Here is an 18,972-nt window from a genome sequence, read left to right on the forward strand (position 1 = left end):
ATAGAAATGACTTGACCTTAGAGACATGGATATAACTCTCATTCCTGAGTTGGCCTTAGAGATAATTTAGTCCAACTTCTTATTCAAAGCAAGAATGTCTAGTTTCCACGATGCATGCTCACAAAACAGGTTTGAATATTTCAATGACAGAAATCATGAACAATAATTCAAGTTGTGGGCACTGTGTCTTCTATTACAGGATGGCTGATGGCCAGAAAATTGTAATGTGTTAAGTAGAATTTACTTTACACTGGCTTCTACCCACTAGACATTAGACACAAAATAAGATTAGGCCCTTTCCCTGATGCAGTTGTGCCTTCAAATTTGCTACTGAAGTATTCATGGGTTCAATTCCTACATGGATAAATCACATTTTTTTGTTGTTGTTGTGTTTGTTTTTGGTACCAGTGATTGAACCCTGGGGTGCTTAACCACTGAGCTACATCTCCAGTCCTTTTTTATATTTTATTTTGAGACAGGGTCTCACTAAGTTGCTTAGGGCTTCGATAAATTGCTGAGGCTGGCTCTGAACCAATAGCTGCCTAATCCTCCTGCCTCAGTCTCCTGAGCCTGGGATAAATTAGTCTTAAAGTAAAAACTTGTTTCTTGATCAGAGATAATAGTTGGCTCTTGGAAGTATAGTTGGCTCTACCAGTATGTATTCACAGAGGGGCTAAGATTCCAAGGTTGCATCAGCTAAACCCATCACCACACTGGAAAAAGAACTTAAGAGTATTTATAAAAGAAGGCTTACCATTATATACTAGAAATTCTAGTTTGATATAATATCTTCCTATTACACAGAAAACAGAAACAGCTTTAACTTAGTCACCAAGATAGGAACCTGGGAGTGATGCTTGATACTTTGAATTCCCTCTTCTGTCAAGTATAATGGATCCTCAAATAGTAGTCTTTCCCACCCACTGAATGCTTCTCAACCTCCTCTCCATCCCCAAAAGCTTAGCTCAGGCCCTTCTTAGTTTGCCTGGACTTTGGAAATTCTGACCACCATTGAGAACAGGATTTTTTATTTGTTTTGTTTACTTTTTGTCTACTGCTGTACCCCCAGCCCTGAGGACATTACATAAAACATATAATGAAAGGTTCAATATATCCTTATTGATTGAATTTTAATAGCTGCCTTTAAATGGTCTGACTTTTATCTCTTTCCATTTCAGTTCCATTGTCTCTTCTATAACATGAGGTCATTACCTGAGTACAACTATTCTTATAAGACAGAATTCTGGCAAGACAAATATGGCCTTTCAGGTCCAGGCTCAACATACCTATTCACGATGTCATCTGTCACCAAACTACTCATACTCAAGTACACAGAAAGGCTCACAATTCTCTGTGTTCTTAGCCTCTGCACCCTTGTCTCTCTTTTGTCATTTGCCTTAGATCTCTGACTCCATCTCAAATATGATGTCCTGTATCAAATAAACTCTTTCTTCTCTTAAGCACCCAAGAACAATTTGTGTCTCTACTTCCTTGGCCTTCCTTCCCCAAACTTACTGTTATCATCTTATGCACATCTATTTTCTCTCTGTTATTCTTACTAAAGACTGCACACAGCAGGCTTCCAAACAATGTTTGCTGAAATGAAAAGAAAATACAGCATAATCAAGTATTTTTAAGTCTAATGCCTGTAAAGTGTTTTCTGCTGTATAAATGACAAACCCCACATGCTGGTATTGTTATGTTTTCCTAGAGTTCTATGGCATTCACTTCCAGATTTCTTTTAAATCAACCTTAAAACCAATTTTAAAAATCAAAATTGCTTTTTATATCACTGCAAAGGCATCAAAATACTATCTCATAACATATTCTCATGCTCCATTGCAATACACATGTTGAAGTGGAAACAATGAAAACTTTTAAAATGGATTTTATTTTTAAGATTTTAATTTTTTCCCTTTGCTTTTTGTTTACCAGTCTATAAATTCTAAAGAATTTATTAAATAGGCCAACTCTATAAAATTCAGATAAGCAGGTTTGAGGATCACTGGGTATTTTTCATGGTGAGAACACCTACGTGCTACTATTTGAGAATCAGAAAGAAAGTAATACACTGATCAATTCCTTTCAAGTTTTTTTGGAGGGAAACCTCAATTCTGTATCATAATATGCAGGTTAAAGTTTTGTTGTAACACAAAGACTGTGTTACTTTTATAGTGTTGTACACACTATATAAAGATGTCCTAAAACAGATTCAGTGAAAAAAACAGATCAAATACCCTTCAGACTCAAATCAGTCCTTGTCCACTACAAACCACACTCAAACTGCACTTGTCTTGTCCATTCCAGGGCAGTCCCTGGCCTTGGCTTCTGCTCTGGGTCCTCTCTAGTATAATACAAATAGGCGGGTCCTGGGAGGCAGCCTTGGCTCCCCACCTCTTCTTTCCCTAGGTCAAAAGAGCCAGGTGGCTGGCTGCTCTTGTCACAGTGCTGCTCTGCTAGTCAATTCTTAAGCTTCTGGGCATCCTGACACTGTCTTCTGTGTTTTTCTAAGTCTTTCCCTAAGGCTTTAATTGTCCATTTCATCCTTAAACACCTCTGTGGCACACATTTCCATAAACAGTACTCTTGGTAGCAAGGCCTGGCCAGAAGCTAGGTTTCATTTCTTCTGAGCCTGTTTATTGCCTCATCTTACACATTTCTGACTCTAAAAGCAATTCCTTTGAGATTGTCAGCTCATCAAATATTCATCCTCTCTCCCTCTGCTGTATATCTATCTGTATAGCAACATAAAGTAAAATCTACATATATATGTAGATTTCAGAGAGAGAGACACACACCTTCCTAGACACAACTGTTTACGTTGACTCCTCTGAGCTGACCACCTCAGAGAGCCCACCACCTTGGAGAGGGGTCACTACTCTTTACTGTTCCTGGAACACCTCGTTGATAGTGTTTTCATGTCTTCCAAGAGTGCACCTTTAACCACTTCCTCCTACAAGAGGACATTACCCCCAAAACACCTCTGTGACCTGCAGAGGAAGTCACCTGCAGCTAACCAAGCCACTGTTTTTACTATTCCGGGGCTCAGGGACCCTCTGGGGTGGCCGCATCGCATCGGTCGCCCTTTCACAGCAGGTCACGATCCGGGGCCTGAAAACCCTCGCACGGCAGTTGTCCCACAGGAGGTGTGCCCCATGGCCGCCCCAACCCTCGTCATCCTCACCCGGCAAGCTCAGGCCTAGAGGGGGGAACCGCTTCCAGGGCGAGAAGCACTCCCCAAGGAAGGAGCCACCCCCCGCCCAATCCCTGTCGCTCCCTACCCCAGCTCACCGGCCGCCAGCGATCGGCTTCTCTCGATGTCACTGACCCCTAGGCATCGTGCCCCTGGAGGAGAGCTCCCGGCCCGGATGTGGACGCCGGCTGGGAGACCGGCCAAGGGCGGGGACCCGAGCGGCTGGGCCCGGGGACTTACGATCGGCCTCGCGACCCGCCCGGCGCCGCTCAGCTGACCACAGCGCCAGCTCCCCGCCTCTGCCGGGGAATTTCCCAGGCTCCGCCCAAGGCACGCCTGTGGCCACGCCCCTCGTGGCCTCGCCCAACGTCCCGCCCCTCTCTCTCCTGCTGGTGCCCAGCGTTCCACTCTCACTGCTTTGGTGCAGTGCCAAGCTCCCCACCCAGGGGGTAGGAAAACGCTTAGGTGACAGACAGATGTCCTTAATTAAGATAAAGTACGAATTAGAAGAAGCGGGTGGAATCGGTCTTCCCTGATTTGCTTCTTGCTCTGCAAGACCAGAGCAGCAGGTCTTGGAAAGAGGAAGAGGGTCCCAGGCAATGTATATATATGTGTGTATATATCATACACACACACACACACACACACACACACATATTAGTTGGACACAATACTTTTATTTTTATTTATTTTAATGTGGTGCTAAGGGTCGAACCCTTAGCAAGTGCTAGGCGAGCGCTCTATGGCTGAGTCACAACCCCAGCACACCCCCCACCCCAGGCAGTTTCAAAATGAAGCCTTTATCTGTTTTAAATCAACCTTAAATCTAGGCATAGTTAATAGCATAACAGCTTTCCATCCCAAAGACACCTCCCCTTTTGCCTTAATTGAAAAGAAAGTGTTCAGGATGCTAATTGGGCTCTTATTCTTCCAGATCTGTTAACACCTGGATGCTTCAGATGCCCCAGGCAGGTGGGATTAATGGATTGATCAGGATCATAATTGTGAAGCAGTCTTTGCTGTTGTGGGAAGTATTGATCTATTATGCCAAAGAGGGGAAGATGCTTCTGCATTGGACAGTAGAATTAAAGGGTTGAAAACAATAGGAGAGAAGATCTTTCCTGGTGCAATCCAAACACCGGAGAAAGCATCAGTGAGGCATTGTCATAGGACCCAGACTTCAACTGATCACAAGGGCAAGGACTTGGTCAAAGTGTTGAGACCAAAAAGGGGATCCCAGAGCAAGACACGTAAACAAATTAGGGTGGGATCACAGGTGGTCTGGGAAAGCGTTTGTGAGCAGGTTTGTATTTAAGGTAGAAAAGAATGTCATAACAGGGAAGAACTTGATCTAGGAATACAAGTGTTGACTGTGTTACAGTTAAAAGCTTCATCCTAGGGTTTTATAAACTGACTTCCAGACCACTCACATATAATTGAATCAAGTCTTTATTGAAGCACACCGATGGCGGCTGACCAGAACATAAAGTTGTTCCCCTGATCAGCCCCGAACAATTGCAAGGGCACTCCTTATAAGCCTGAAAACCCCAAAAGGGATGTTGGGGGGGGGGTCTAGACAATGCAAGCAAGCCAGGTTACAGAAGCGGGACAGTGCAGTCAAGCGGAGGGAAACCTAGCCAATCACAGTTAGCCCAGTCACCCCAGTTACAGAAATAGAGCCCCATTACCCTAGTTACAGAAATAATACCCCATTAGGTAGTTTTGTGTTCTTAAAGGTTCCTATAGCAAAAGGAATAGAACATCTTGCCCCAGTCATGACTCTTTTCCTTGGCATGGTTGTTTTATAGGATGAAGTCATAAAACAAAATGAAGTCACATTTGCTCCTACTATCACAACTGTTACTCACATCAGTGGGAGTAAGCAGCGCATGTTACTAATCTATGGCTGCTCACAAATGGGAAATAAACAAAATCCTAATCATTGCCTGGAGCCATTGTGCATGCCTATAAACACAGATACTGCAGAGGCTGAGGCTGGAGGATCACAGATTCTGCTGGCCTAGGCAGAATTAGTGAGTTCCTGTCTCAACTAAAACAAAAAGGGATGGGAATGTGGCTCAATGGTAGAGCACTTGCCCAGTATGTGGAAGATTCTGGATCCCATTAGCAGCAACACACACTCACAAGCCCTCCTAACCCAAAAAAGGAAAAAGGCAGAAACACCCTCTCCTCGTGTACTGCAAAGGTATAGCTTTGCTGTGTAGATCTCCTGCTGCCTGGCTCTCAACAAGCCCCTGGTGTTAATTAACCAAAAGTGGGTTGGGGTCTGAGAATATAGGACAAAAACACAGTTTCTCCCATCCTCTTACTCCACAATCAACACAGAAGAGTTCTATGACCTCTGATCACCAAGAAGTGTGTGTATGTGTTGAAATGCCCCCCCCCACACCAACAACCAGCTCTCTGGGTGACATTGGCTGGGTGTCCATTAATTCAATTATAACTCTATCTACCTGGATGTGGTGGCACATACCACAGGATAAGGATTCAGTCCCATGGGACTGACCCCCACTTCCAATGCCATTTGCAATATCTAGGTTGTTTGACAAGAGTTTCTGACCAACTGACAAACTAACAATAAATTGGGGTTTCCAGGAACCCTTTGTTTAACCCCAGGGCTGCAAATGTCACAAACATACTGTTTACTAATCACAAAGAAAGAAATCAAAGGATTCAATGGAGGGGGGTTTGGATATTACAATGGAGGGCTGCATTGCATTTAGAAGCAGGGGAAATGTACAGGATAGGGGGCATATCTACTGCCCAGGTGGACAATCTAACATTTCCTTAGATGTTTTATAAGTACATTTTTCTACTTTACAACCAAAGTCACTGCTTTGATCCTTATCTAAAGATTGGTGACAAGGCAAGTGTCTAGTTTCCCCTCTCTATTTCCATTATCACATTCTTGAGAGTCCTTCATAACTACTTTTTGGAACAGCAAACTTTCTTAGGTACTAACTAGTGTTTACCCAAACACTCCACTCCTTCAGTGCCTCAGAAGCCCTTAAATGTACTGCCCATGTCTTTTGGAAAGTCCTTGGGACAGAGCTCTGGAGCCCTGCATCCATATCTTACTAGGGCAGTACAAAGAGCAAGAACCTATCAACAAGGATGTTAAAGTAATGAAGATTGCAAGTCCATTTCATACCCAGGGAAGTTCTTCTGCTGCAGGTACACAGAATTCTGAGTAGATCCAACAGTGGGTCTGGTTGGCATGATGTGCAACTTCTGTTGCCCAGTCCAGGAAAAGGTTACTTGTTGCTAACCTATGGAGAATATGACAAATGTTTAATGGGCACCAATAATGGCAAATCAGCTCCATTAGGCAGTATACCGGTTACTGTGTGATCTTGATGTTAGTAGAGGACCTTGCACAGTAGCCCTGCCTAAGCAAGTACACCATGCTATCTGTTTGCACTCTGGGGGCATAGAAAGAATAAGACACTCTGAAATGTAACTGCCATAAACTGATACAAAGTGTTCCTCAGATGTACAAGGGTGACATCGCTGGTACTTGTGAGGGCTAGGTTCCCCACACAGTGGGCTTTACTTGTAAGTTTAGGCTTGCAAGTAAACTTTAGACCCACAAGGGATCACAGTAAGGCAAATCATCGGGGGCTTCCATGATCAACTAATACTCCTTGTCTCTGATATGTTTTCAGGTGTCAGCAACAGTAAATTGTTACTTGTGTTCCCAAGCCAATTTAAGAAAATGTTCAGTATATTTTTTTTAGAGTTGTAGATGGACAGCATGACTTTACTTGTTTATTTTTATATGGTGCTATGGATTTAACCCAGTGCTCACACAGGCTAGGCAAGTGCTCTGCCTCTGAGCTCAGCCCCAGCCCATGAGTGGACATGAGTGAGTTAACATAGAAAAGTCTACATGCTGCTGATGTCTGGGTTTCTCATTTAATGCCCTCAGTGCTTCAGGCAGATGAGCATTCCACCCGTGCACAGAGTTGCCCTCAGTCCTTAAGACTTTTTTCAGTAGGCCATTCATTCCAGTTAACCCAGCTCCTTTTAAATAGTGTGGCAGATGGAAAATCCACAATATGTCTTGGTTTTGAGCCCACTGTTATATGTCATGGCCTGTGAAACAGTCTCCTGGTCACTCAATTACCTGTGGTGTGCCATACATGGAACTCAACAGGATCAGTCCCTTAACAAAGAGCCTTTGAATTGACTCTTTTACTGGGGAAGGCTTGCATCGAGCTTGTAACTGTGTCCACACAAGTCAATGCATAGCAGGTCCCTTCTGATAATGGGAGAGGGCCAATGTACTCTATCTGCCACTGCTGAAGAGGGACAGCACCTTGTTTGATATGCCTTTTGGTGGCATCCAGTCATTGTGAGTAGTGCTGACAGCAAGCAAGACATTGCTGGAATGCAGTGACCGTATCAGATATCTTCATGTGCAGTCCCCAGAATATTATAGCTGGAAACATAGTCTTGTCCAGTATGATTAATCTATGATGTAACCAAGTGGCAATTTTCTCCTCTGTGTCTTTCTCCAGCCATCTTATGTTTGCTAGTTGTATGACCTTGACTGGTTCTACTCTGATGGTTATGGGCTTTGTGGCAAGAAGAGTAGCACAAGTAGCATACAATTATTTTTCCAACAAGTAATAATGTTCCCTTATCCCTTTCTATAACTGTGAAAAAATCCACAAGAAGTCTCATGTCCCTTAATCCAATGCCAGAAGCCCCAACCAAAATTATTTAGGCTGACATGGACAGTAAGCTCAGTAGGTATCAATCAATGTGTCTATTGTCCCAAGGGCATGCACCTGTTTTGTTGTTCATTTGGCTTGATAAATAACTCAGTACTCTAGTCAGTCCAGTCCTATAATGTACCCCTCCTGCACAAGTTACATAGGGATCATTATAACTGACCCAGATGAGGGAATGGAAGCCCTCCAATGGCCCAGTAGCCCCACAAATTCTTGTATTTGCTTACTATGTTGGGAGGTAGACATATTTGAGCTTCATCTATAACAACTTGAGTTATAACCTCTGTTTTACTTGACCAGACAACACCAATAAGCCAGGCTCCTGCATTTTTTCAGGATTTACAGCTATTATCTTCTCCTTTGCAAGTCAGTCAAAAGCATGGGGGTAGCCTTGATGTGCACTGAAAGAAAATCAGATATGATCATTATGTAAACATTTTTACCAGTGGAGGGTTGGGACCAGGTTTATTACCATTTTATGAAACAAGGTGGGGATATCCTTGAGGTAATATGGTGAAAGTCCATAGTCTGCTTTCCCACATGAAGGCAAATGGGTCTCAACCCTCAGAAGTTGTATCTGTGCTAAAAGGGGCATTATCAAAATCTAGCACAGAGACTTTGCTGTGCTCTTCTCATGTGGCTATGATGAGAATGACTGCTTAGAGGTATCACCCTATTTAATTTCCTATAGTCTACTGCCATGTGCCAAGTTCCATCCTGCTTTCTTACCAGCCAGCTATGTAAGGGTTAAAAGTACTTTGGAGCTGGGTGTGGTGGCATATGCCTATAATCCCAGCACCTCTGTTCTGGAGGCTGAGATAGGATGATGTCGAGTTCAAAGCCAGCCTCAGCAACAGCAAGGCACTAAGCAACTCAGTAAGACCCTGTCTCTAAATAAAGTACAAAAAGAGGGCTGAGGATGTGGCTTGGTGGGTTGAGTGCCCCTGAGTGCAATCCCTGATACCCCCTTCACACCAAAAAAAAAAAAAAAAAAAAAAAGAACTGTGGATTGTGTGAATTATATTTACTTTAGCTAATGCATTTATGGTCTCTGTTATCTCTTACTGGCCTCCAGGAGCTCATCTTGTTTGGTAGCAAAAATTCAGCAGGAAGCCAGCAAAACAATAGGGAGATGTTTAGCACTCTCTCTTAATATTTCTTAATATTTACTTTACAGATAACACATTCTTAACAGCTGACACATCTCCTGGCAAACAGGCAGGGCTCCCCTATTGTGGTTTGTAAATGTTTACCCCATAATGTATCGACACCTATACTGTATACAGGATGGAAGCTATGAATTCCAGGTATGGAGTGGGTGCAGGTGTTCAAGGGGCAACATCAGTGTTACAACTCTCTCACTGTTTCCCCATATCCATCAATAGCAGTTAATCTGTTTGAAAATTTGTCAGGATTACCATTTATCAATGTGCCTTCATTTCTCATGTCCAGTGCTGTTATCTTTTGCATATTTTTTGAAGATTAATGTGTTACTCATTCTCTGATCCAGAGACATAGCTCAGACCCCTGAATTTTGACCTTCTCTTAGTTGTCCCACAATCAAAGGGTTCTAGTGTGTGTTGGGGGTGACGGTGTTGTGGGAGATGCTTGTCTTTGTCTCCTTTTGAAGTAGGAGTCCAGTCTACCTTTCTGACCGCCTCCCTTTTCTTTTCCTTATTGAGAGTTAATGGCTGAAACCATTTGTCCTTTTTAATAATTGCTTCCATAACTACCAGGATGGCATTAGGCTATTTATCCATTTTCCTTTCATCTAATACTGCTGCTATTAAGTCCACCCACATCCATTTATGGGAGACTTAGAGAGGTCCTTCCAGTTTGGGTTGAGATACAGACTCCCATTTTCTCTCTCAATCTGTCTCCCCTAGATCTGCTATCAATTGTGCTGCTTGCTGGAGAAGCTGCCCTACTAATGGGGCACCATAAATGAATGAAGGGGCTATGTGTAACACCATATCCGTCATCCTGGCAGTGAAAGTCATACTGTCCAGTCCTGGAAAGAGCTGCACCTAAATAGCATGTTTCATCCCCAGGTCCTGCAAACAGATCTGTAATTCTTCCTTAGAAGCCCAGGTGCTTCTGGGCATAGGAGTATATCCTAAATTTGACCAAGAAGCAGCCAAGCTGGTAATGACCCCACACTTACATCAGCAGCACTGGCCTAAAGTCACTGATGCAAAGCAGCGTGAGCAGTTACTGAAGTCATTTTAGGTAGTTCTAGGCCATTCAATATCATCCCCACAAATGAAGCAGCCATGCTGGTGTACTTTTTTTTTTTTTTAACTTTCTGCCTGAACTTGGACCCCTGTCCCACCAGCTCCACAGGGGCAGTGGGGGGTATGTGGTCTCTTGGCAGTATGTAAATATGGATTTGGAGCTGGAAATAGATGTGGATCTGCATCCTCAGGCCATTCCTGGTGAGTCTTTACCTTTTGGACAACTACCACTCTAGCTTCCATTATATCTACATCCTTCACAATAACTTCTGAGTCACTGGAACTAGCAGAGTCTCTGAGTGGGTCCTATGTCTGAGGGCCCAAGTATTTGCTAGTCACCAATGCCCAAATACAGACTCTGGATCCATGGTGTCTACTCATTTTATCATAAGGGCACTCCATGACTTGCAGGTGTTTGTCTGCAAGTTCTAAATGCCATGACAGCCCATCCTTGCTGTCAACCTGTGCTAAATGGACTTCTCTTTCTAGTTTTAATTCTTTCTGTACTAATGTGAGTAGCTAACTCCCAGATTGTGACTAACTTTAATGCGCACATCAGAGGCTTTGTCACCAATGCCTGACATTTTTAATTTCTCTTTCCCATGACTACTTTGGATGTTCTTCCAAAACTTGCAGCACCTCTATTTGGATTTTCAGGGTGTCCCTGATTGTATGCAGTGGTCCCCACCCATCCAATAGGGAAACCACTTCTAACCACATCAAGACTTATGGCCAGCCTGGATTTTCCCCACCGACCCCATGCCCCTTGGCAACTATGGAGTCAACATGTTCCTCTTTGAGTTCCTGCCAGTTACACCAATTTTCAACTCTAAGGATGTAAATGCCACAAGCATTGTGTTTCCTGATTCCAAAGAAAGAACTTGGAGAATTCAATGGAGAGGTTTTGGACATTTTATAACTCTCATGCTCCTTGGGGAGAGGAGAGTTAGAGAGGAAGAGGGAGAAGGAGAGAGAGAGTGAGAGGGAGAAGAAGAAGAAGAAGAAGGAGAGAGAGAGAATGATAATATGAAGTTCTTGAGGTTTTTGTTGTTGTCTAACCACTGGGATAATTCAAGCATCAGAGACTTGGTTACAGCTGTCTCCTGGGAACTGTGGAAGAGAATCCCTCTTGGACCTGCTAAGTGTACCTGGTATGAGGCACATTTCACTTGTTAAATAAAAATTACAGAAGGATGCTTCTTTGGACTAATTTTTTGCATTAGGCTCCAAAAGACCAGACTAAAAGTCTAAATAGATTCACTGAAGCTAAAGTTCCATTCACCAAGTTTAAACAAGCTGTGGGACACTGGATCTGATAGCATAACTTATTTATCCCACCTGAGATGTCAGTGTTGCAGAGCAAGGCTGTCTACAGAGCCAACATGGCCATAGATGTCTTCAGTCATTGGTTCTTATGCTAGAAAAATTTCAGATGAGTCATTCAATGGCAATCATGAGTTTATTAGAAGGAATAGGAAAAAGGAAACACTTTCAAAGGAGAAAGGGAGAGAGTGGTTCCTCTCAGAGAGGAGAGGGACAGTGTGCTCTTCTTTCACTCCTGTTTCATTAGGGGCTCCAGGGAAGTTTCCATGGAATCCTGGCCAGGTCCACCTCTTCACTTTTGACTAATAGAGGATCCACTGTGTATCATCTTACCCCATGTAGAGGAGATTTTACTATTACAATGACATGCTAAAGAGCCGAGTCAATTCTGTGTCACCTTGACCTGTGCTGACTTGTTCCAATTCCAGCTTTTTCTTATAAATTTTATTTTTGGAGGCTTCACTTCTAATTATCCTGTCTCCCTAAGTCCTGGAATCTGGTCTGTGTAAAGGTCATAAAATCCCCCTTCAAGGAAACCCATGCACTTCTTAATGGCAGGTAGGAGTCCTTGGGCCTGCATTTCTCCTGCAGATAACAGGTTATTTTCTGAGGAATGTAGAGTATCCCGCTAACTCAAGCCAGGCAAGGCCAGAGTGGCCTCAGGCAAATGTCCTTCAAAAGAAAGCATGTGGGTGTCAACACAGTTCACCCAGTCCACAGAACCATCTTCCCAACCTCACATTGCCACACTTAATGTATGTCTGCCATCTATTTATCAGGATTAGAGAAAGAAGAGACAAATTTCCCAGTCTAGATTCAATTGATATGATAATGAAGTGTCCTAATTTTTACACAGGAAAGTAAACTTTTGTTGACCAATTATTTATTTAATGTTTGTCTCTCTGTCCCTGCTTTATACTGAAAGTAAGTTTGAAATGGCCAATTCACTTTTTGGTTTTATTAGTTTGTTTCTGGTTTTCAGTCTTTTTTTTTTTTTCTGTCTAGAAAACTAATCTCTTCTACTTGGCTCATCAGATCACTTACTCTATTTTTTGGTATGAAGTGTTGCTGATTCTAAAGTCAAAAATAAAGCCAAGCTGGGTGCCATGTCACACACTTGTAATTCTGGCAGCTCAGGAGGCTGAGACAGGAGGGTTGCAAGTTCAAAGCCAACCTCAGCCAAAGCAAGGCACTAAGCAATTCAGTAAGACCTTGTTTCTAAATAAATTGTCCAGCTGTCCTTTAACTTGAAATCCTTCTGCTTAGCCACCCAAGTCACTAGGATTATAGGTTTGCACCACCAAACTGGCTGATTATTTGTTTTATTGAAGGAGCGTTAATTAGTTTGTATGAGAGCTGCTTCAAATCCTCTTGGAGTGTTATGTGATATAAATTAGATTCATTATACCTTTCTAAAACTCTGAAAGTTCTGAATTATGAAATAGAGCTTGCTCCAAAGGTTGCAGATAAGGGATTTGTATCTGGAGTACCTGCTGCCTGAGGACATCGTGCATGTTAAAGGCATAGTGTGCATAAGGCACTAGCAGGAGACCTGGCACCTAGTGTTTGCTGCTATGATCTTTGCTAAGCTCAGAGCCAGCAGTCTCTCAGCCTGAGTAGTTGGCTAGGGGCCTCCATCCTCCTCACACTTCATAAGTAGCTGGAATCCCAGTGCAACTCAGAGGATTAAAAGTCCTACATGATTTACTGCCTCACTGCTGTGGATTTGTGGTAGGTAATACACAGTAGAGTATGGGTATTAATGAGATGTTAATGTGTGTGTCAAAGTTTTTTTGTTTCTCCCCACCCTGGTCTCCTATATTGAGTTAGTAGCTAGTCCCCTTATGTTTCCTATCTCAAGGGCATTTGTAGGATTCTGAGCAACAGCTATTAGAAGAAAAACCTTTCTTGTTGTCTTTCGAGAAAACCCAATCTCAGTAGGTACGTTATCTACCCCAGGTGTCCTGGGGGGAGAAGGGAGAGAGCCAGGGTGGAGTGGGGGATTTCACAGCAGTTGGAGGGAGAAGGGACTTCTTCAGCTTGGGAATGGGGAGAGGCTGGTGGTCTCATGCACATCCAGGACTCACACTGTTGTCCCTGCTGTACCAGGACAGATGGTGATCTCTTGGAGGTGGCACAGCCATATATTGCATCTATTAGATGTCTGCAACCTTTGGCAGATTCTGGTGACTAGGCTTGTCATGGGAAACTGCAGGGTAGCTTTCTCTTTCCCTAGAAGAATGCCCTGTTGGATTGAGGGCATTAGCAGTGAGGTTGATGGGCTGACAAATAAATGACACTCCAATAGGTCCCAAAGCCCTATGGGTTTTTTTTTATTCTCATATCTTTATAGGCCACAGCTAAAGCTACCCCTGATACAGCATTTTTAACCTTTTCCCATCAGAATAAAAAAAATGAGCATTACAAAAGCAAAGAAGTTTAAGGAAAAAGTAAAACAGTTCAAGTTTTTTGGGACGGAGAGTTTTCCTAGAATGTAAGATTTTCAGCACTAAAACCAGGATGACTCTTGGTCACTGTGTTAGGCCAAAAAAAGTGTCCTTCCCCCAGTATCTATAGCCTAATCTCTGGAACCTATAAATGTTACTTTATTTGGAAAAAAGACTGTGTGGATGTGATTTAGTTAAGGATCTAATCTATCTCTAAGGAGATAATCTTAGGATTATCCAGATGGACTCACAGTAACATTAGAAGAGAGAGGCAGGGAAATTCTGCACAGAAGAAAAGGAAAGATGGTCATGAAGGCAGAGATGAGGTTGCTGTGGCCAAAAATGAAGTTATACTAGTGAGCATCAGAAGGAAGAGGCAAGAAGATTCTCCCCTGGAGTCTCCAAAGGAGTGTGGCCGTGCTGAACATTGAATGTTGACCCAGTGATGTTGGTTTTGGGTTGCTAGCCTGCAGAACTGAGAGAGAATAAATTTCTGTCCCTTTAAACTACTAAGTTTGGGGTCACTTATCACAGCAGCTATACAAAACTAATAGGGTCATCTTACCAAGATTCCCTCACTCTCTTGTTGGAGTTTTTGGTTGGAAACAGAAAAACTCTGACCACCTTAAGGAATAAGTGAAGTGGAAATCCAAGTGCTGGGGACTGAATTAGACCAAATTATATTTTGTGCTTTTGTGATTATGTTCATATCCCATATCCTAATATTATGTATAACTAAAAAGAATCAACAGAAATACTTAGGGGAAAAAAGTGAAGAAAAAAAAAGAAAGAAAATTCAGAATAAGAAATCTAGCTAAGCTGCTGCAGCTGAGGGAAGGTGAGACTCTGACTGTCAGGTGATCCATGACTATATTCAGTGGTGGAAAAGGAGTTCATTGGAGCCAAAATCAGAGATGCAACACATTATGCCTGGTTCTTAAGTATGGCTCCTATGATTAGCAACATGAATGCCACCTAGGAACTTATCATATGTGTGGATTCATGGGCTCCACCTCAAAACTACAGAGTTAGGAACTCTAGGTTAGGCACAGAAACTCAAAAAGTCCAGGTGAAGTTAGATAGCCCCTCACCTTTTGGGTGGTTCTGAAGGAAGCCAAACTTTGAGAACTGATGATTAGATTAATCAAGGCTTGCTTATCTTGACCTAAATACCTTTATCTTCCTCACTGCTTTTCTTCTACATCCTAATTTAAGGTAAGCCTTTAGTGCCTCTTGCCTGGATGATTTCCATAGTGTTCTAATTCATCTCTATGTTCTGCTCTTTAATTTCCTAAACATTGTTCAGAGTAAACTATATAAAATACATGCATGATCATTTATTCCCTGATGAAAATAATTTAGTAGCTTTCCTGTATTTCCAGTTTTGGCAGTTCATCAGGATAACTGGGGAACTTTCTATGATACAAATTCTGTGTGTTTTTTTGGAGCAGGGGTATTGGGCATTGAATCTGGGGTACCATCTCCAGCCCTTTTTATTTTTTATTTTGAGATAGAGTTTCCCTAAATGACCTAGGCTGACCTCAAACTTATGATCCTCATGCCTCAGCTTCCTGAGTTACTGGGATTACAGTGCCAACATGCCCTGATTTATGAAACAAACTTTTGAACATTATTTGAAACCTAGCTAGGTTTCTGCAGATGAGAGAAGGTGGGACTCTGACAACAGGTCCTCCATGACTGTATTCAATGGTGGAAAAGGAGTTCATTGGAGCCAAAATCAGAGGTGCAACACATTATGCCTGGTTCTGAAGTGTGGTTCCCATGATTAGCAACATAAATGCCACCTAGGAACAGTGAACACTGGCAAAGCCTAGGAGTCTAACAATTATAAAACAGGCAATCTGTAATTGGTCCATAGACCAGTATTTGGAAACCAGTTCCTTCAGATTAAGTCTAAAACTCTCAAGAGCTGCCCCTTTTCCTACTTCAGCCATTTGTCTCCTACCAATGTCTGCCTTACATCATATGTTTCAGATACTGAATGACTTCTCTTTCTTTTACCTACTTAGTGTAGAGTAAGTAACTATGACCACTTCTGAAATTTTATGACTAGCATAATACATGACATATTTGTGGAATAAAATGGTGTCATTTTGTGTGTGTGTGTGTGTGTGTGTGTGTGTGTATGATTATAATACATTATATATGGTGTGATTAGCAGTTTCTGAGACATCATTTAAGCCAGACAGGCATATAAACAAAGAGTAGTATTTAAAAAGCAGTGAAATAATTATATTCAGAGTAACTAAAAGTGGGGTTCTAACCAAAACTGTCAGACTCTAAATTCTTTTGCCTTTACCACTTTATTTTTTCTTTCTTTTCTGTTTATTAGCAGTTGGTTCTTACAGGAGAGGAGATGCCTGGCAGATAGAGCATAATGTATTACCTGGCACACAATAATAGTAAATTGAATTGAAACAATAGCAAAATCTAATGATAATGTTTTTGGGAATTTATGAGGCAAAAAAGAAATGAATAGTGCCTCCATTAAATCAATTTTTTATTAAAAAGATTCTGCAAATTCATTTAAATTACCATAGATCAGTCTACAATTATAGTACTGATTTATTGAAATAAATAAATCGAACTCCTTATTTGGGGTATTTAGAAAAAAAATAGTTTAAAATAACTATTTTGGGGGCTGGGGATGTGGCTCATCCAAAGTGTTTGCCTAGCATGCACAAAGCCTTGGGTTTAATTCCTAGCTCAGCAGAAAAACAAAAAAGACCATTTTATTTTACTTTTCCAAAGGATTTAAACAGCTGGTTTCTGATGTAGGGTGCAATGCTAAGAAGTGAAGAATGTCTTAAAACATATTGAATGTGGCTTTTGATAGCAACTTCTGCTGAGATTGGGGGTGCAGAGGGGACAAAGGCAAAAAAACATCAAAACTCCTTGTCAGGCACTGCCATCTTCTGGTCAGTTCTCAAAATGCAGCCTTGAACTCATTTCTCATTAAAAATATAATTCAAAGCCAGGTGCCCTGATGCAGGCCTGTAATCCCTGCAGCTCAGGAGGCTGAGGAAAGAGGATCTTAAATTTCAAAGCCAATCTCAGCAACTTGGTGAGGCCCTAAGCAACTTAGTGATACAATGTCTGAAAACAAAAACAAAAACAAAGGGCTGGAGCTGTAGCTCAGTGGCAGAGTGCTTGCCTAGCATGTGTGAAGCATGGTTTCAAATTTAGCATCACATAAAAGTAAAATAAATAAATAAAATAATAATTATTAAAAAAACAACAACAGAGAATCGGCTGTGGATGTGGCTCAGTGGTTAATAACCCCTGGTTCACTCCCTGGTACCAAAATATATAATACATATATATTTTACCTCTATCTATCTGAAACCCATACCTTGGCTACTGTGAATTGTGCTGCTATAAACATTGATGTGGCTGTATCATTGTACTCTGTTGATTTTAAATCTTTTGGATATGTATTGAGGTGTGGGTATAGCTGAGTCATGTGTTGGCTCCATTCTTAGTTTTTTGAGGAATCTCCATATTGCTTTCTAGAGTGGTAGCACTAATTTGCAGTTCCATCATCAAGGTAAGAGTGTTTATCTTTTCCCTCACATCCTTGCCATCATTTATTATTATTTTCAGTCTAGATAATTGCCACCTACTCTGACTGGAATGAGATGAAATCACAATGTATCTTTTTTTTTTTTTTGCGAGGGGATTGAACTCAGGGATACTCAACCACTGAGCCACATCCCCAGCCCTAATTTGTATTTTATTTAGAGACAGAGTCTCATTGAGTTGCTTAGCACCTCGCTTTTGCTGAGGCTGGCTTTGAACTCATGATCCTCCTGCTTCAGCCTCCTGAACCACTGGGATTACAGGTGTGCACCACCACGCCCAGCTCAGTGTATCTCTGATTTGCATTTCACTGATTCCTAGAGATACTGAGCATTTTTTCCATATATTTGTTGGTCATCTGTTTTATTCTTTTGAAAAGTTGTTTAGTTCTTTTGCCCATTTATTCATTGGGTTATTTGTTTTTTTGAGTTCTTTGTATATTCTGAATATTAATGCCTATCTGAGGAGCAGGTGGCAAAGATCTTCTCCCATTCTGTTGGCTCTTTACACTCTTAATTGTTTCCTTTGCTGTGAAGAAGCTTTTTGATTTGATGCCATCCCACTTATTGGTTTTTAATTTTATTTCTGCTGCTTTAGGAGTCTTGTTGAGGAAGTCTGTTCCTGAGTTGACACTTTGAAGTCTTGAGCCCACATTTTCTTCTAGCGGTTGCAGGTTTCTGGTCTAATTCTTAGGTCTTTGATCCACTTTGAGTTGATTTTAGTGCAGGGTGAGAGATAGGGGTCAAATTTCATTATTGTACATGTGGATTTCCAGTTTTACCAGAATAATTTGTTAGAAAGGCTATCTTTACCTCCATATGCAGGTAAATGGATGGAGTTAGAGAGGATAATGCTAACTGAAGTTAGCCAATCTCAAAAAACCAAATGCCGAATGTTTTCTTTGATATAAGGAGGCTGATTCATAGTGGGTTAGGGAGAGGAAGCATAGGAGGAATAGACAAACCCTAGATAGGGCAGAGTTGTTGCAGGGGAAAGGAGGAGGCATGGGGTTATAAATGATGTTGGAATATGATGATCATTATTATCCAAAGTACATGTATAAAGACACGAATTGGTGTGAATATACTTTGTATACAACCAGAGACATGAAAAATTGTGCTCTGTAAAATAAGAATTGTAATGCATTCTTCTGTCATATATAAATAATAAATAAAATTAAAGAGAGAATAAATATAGACTATAGAGTTAAAAAAGGCTATCTTTCTCCCAAATGTATATTTTTGTCATCTTTGTCTAGTATGAAGTAATTGTATTTATGTGGGTTTGTCTTCTAACTCTTTCATTTGTTTTCATGCCTGTTTTAGTACAAGTACGATGCTTTTTTTTTTTTTTTAAATTTGAGGTCTGATATTGTGACGCTTCCTACATCACTTTCTTGCTAAAGATTGCTTTGGCTA

The 18,972-nt window shown here is 41.6% G+C and overlaps 1 protein-coding gene and 1 long non-coding RNA gene across 6 annotated transcripts in view; one reads left to right on the forward strand and one right to left on the reverse strand.

Annotated features, from left to right (window-relative positions):
• The window catches only part of LOC144367398 (uncharacterized), a 30,753-nt gene extending 29,206 nt beyond the window's left edge, over nt 1-1,547 (forward strand). Inside the window, exon 3 of the long non-coding RNA XR_013426748.1 lies at nt 1,179-1,547. This is a non-coding gene — a long non-coding RNA (uncharacterized LOC144367398). The remainder of the gene's footprint in view (nt 1-1,178) is intronic.
• The window catches only part of Optn (optineurin), a 58,810-nt gene extending 55,306 nt beyond the window's left edge, over nt 1-3,504 (reverse strand). For 4 of the 5 annotated variants that reach the window (XR_013426747.1, XR_013426746.1, XM_078023529.1 and 1 more), the window contains exon 1: nt 3,292-3,503. The gene's annotated coding sequence lies outside the window, so the exon portion shown is untranslated. Of the gene's footprint in view, nt 1-3,281 lie in introns of all 5 variants that reach the window. The other variant, XM_078023531.1, reaches the window with a different exon arrangement.
• Between the last annotated feature and the right edge of the window lie 15,468 nt (nt 3,505-18,972).

The sequence above is a fragment of the Ictidomys tridecemlineatus genome, chromosome 10, assembly GCF_052094955.1.
Source record: "Ictidomys tridecemlineatus isolate mIctTri1 chromosome 10, mIctTri1.hap1, whole genome shotgun sequence".
NCBI classification, from domain to species: domain Eukaryota; kingdom Metazoa; phylum Chordata; class Mammalia; order Rodentia; family Sciuridae; genus Ictidomys; species Ictidomys tridecemlineatus.